A 2,500-nucleotide genomic window follows, 5' to 3' on the forward strand; every position below is an offset into this window, starting at 1 on the left:
CGCTGATTAGTAATCAATGCAGAGCCATCAAACTACAGCAAATATACACAACTGTCCGTATACATGCTGAAAGAGTCTGCCCAAAATGGGAACCACACGTCAGCCAGACACTCTGATCACGCACCACTCTCTGCTTCTAACAGGCGCACATACAATATGTAAGCACCAGCATGGAACAACATCCAGTGCATCTTCTCCGCCACATTACACAATCCACACTATCACAACCAGACCAGGAGGTCCGTGCGGAAAATACAATATCCCAGCCTTTCGACATCCACCATTGCGCAGACCAGGCACCAACACCCACACATGTCCTATACAACGGTGCACCCAACATCACAATAGTACCTCCTGTCACAGCGCACAAACAATGACATGAGTCAAAGACACAGGTCTCACACAAGCATAGAATTGGAGCGCCGCCTCTAATAAGCCAAAGGTGCATCCTGACGTGACAAATCTGATCATGTCACAAGCATTCACTTACTATAATCACTATCAACGAACCTGCCGCCCCCGCCCCCCCCCCCCCCCCTACACCTTTCCGTACAACAACGTGTAACCTAACCTAACCTAACCTAACCTATGTTGTACCTTAACCTAACCTATGTTGTACCTTAACCTAACCTATGTTGTACCTTAACCTAACCTATGTTGTACCTTAACCTAACCTATGTTGTACCTTAACCTAACCTATGTTGTACCTTAACCTAACCTATGTTGTACCTTAACCTAACCCATGTTGTACCTTAACCTAACCCATGTTGTACCTTAACCTAACCCATGTTGTACCTTAACCTAACCCATGTTGTACCTTAACCTAACCCATGTTGTACCTTAACCTAACCCATGTTGTGCCTCAACCTAACCCATGTTGTGCCTCAACCTAACCCATGTTGTGCCTCAACCTAACCCATGTTGTGCCTTAACCTAACCCATGTTGTGCCTCAACCTAACCCATGTTGTGCCTTAACCTAACCCATGTTGTGCCTTAACCTAACCCATGTTGTGCCTTAACCTAACCCATGTTGTGCCTTAACCTAACCCATGTTGTGCCTTAACCTAACCCATGTTGTGCCTTAACCTAACCCATGTTGTGCCTTAACCTAACCCATGTTGTGCCTTAACCTAACCCATGTTGTGCCTTAACCTAACCCATGTTGTCGCCTTAACGTAACCCACGTTGTCGCCTAAACCTGCTCTGTAATTGTTATACGACTCGTTCAATTACTGTAGTGTTGCCCACCCGCAACCCTCGCAATATAGTTCGCTACTCGCACTGCCCGCACCCCTGTGTATCGCTTCATGTTAAACACCTTGCAAGTCTTGCTCACTTTCCACATGCTCCTGCTGTACACTGTAATGTGGATGGCAGCAGGACGTACATGCCGCCCCTCCCCACGTCCCCACCTTGCCCCCTGCCTTCGCAAGCTGGTTGGTGAGAAGTTTGCATGTTCAATGCCCTTCGCATGCGACGTACTCAGGCTACGTTGTGGTGCGGCCTGTGTCAACTGTCCGCTGATGTCGTACGCGTGAACCACAATCTGTACTGCACATTCGTCCTTATGTACTGAATGATACATCGTGGCACATGTGTGACCGCACAACGACTGCGCCCAAAAACGGCGGACCATACAGTGCAAATATTGTGCACGCAGCTACGTGTCGTCTCCCTATGAGAGCTGGATTGCAGTGTGGTACGCCATAGAGACGTGTGGGAGGAACGGACGCCGTGGATGGCGATCAGCATGAGCTGTCTGTTGATGTATTCGGACCTAGTCGTCTCTCCTCACACACCGTGATGGCATGGTGCACCGCGTTCCATATCTGCGACATGCTACAGAGGCCGGTTGACAGTCGTTCGAGCAATGGACATCGCATACGTACGGGGGCCACCTTCCACGTATTGTCTAGGCGTGCACATTTTGTTGCGTGTATGTGGGCAGACGTAGTGTGGCGTGACACCTGACACAGGCATGCAATAATCGTTGAAGTTGCAAATGGCGATGGACGCCTGCGTTTTCTGGTGAAGTTACGCAAATGAACAAATGGTAACCTGTTGTGGTGCGGTTGTTCTCGCTAGGGGTGAATCGGTGATGGCGACGATAGGTTGAGGTACTAACCGGTTGTTCCAGCGATACCCACCATGCCGACGAAACTGAACGGCATCTGGGTGTGAAGCGATACGCGGCGGTGGCTGGGTGGGACCGTCCCCGGCCGGTGAGGGGGCGCCTCCCGGCGTGCTGGCCGCGCGGTGCGTGGGCGCACGCGCTACAGCCGGCTGGTGGGGGCGGCCAGTGGCAGGCGCGCCGGCCGACGGACGCGGCAGGCGTCGCAGCTGCGCGCCGGCGCACCCTGCGCGCGGCGCCGTGCGGCCAAAGTAGGTCCTCGCGGGCCCGGTGCGAAGCGCGGTGGACATCTTCAGTGTGCTGGTCCGATTGAGGACTGTGTGCGTTGAGGATGCGCCGCCGCCCGGCGCTCGGCGCCGCGACGCCGT

This window comes from Schistocerca piceifrons, unplaced genomic scaffold (genome assembly GCF_021461385.2).
Source record: "Schistocerca piceifrons isolate TAMUIC-IGC-003096 unplaced genomic scaffold, iqSchPice1.1 HiC_scaffold_344, whole genome shotgun sequence".
Lineage (NCBI taxonomy): Eukaryota > Metazoa > Arthropoda > Insecta > Orthoptera > Acrididae > Schistocerca > Schistocerca piceifrons.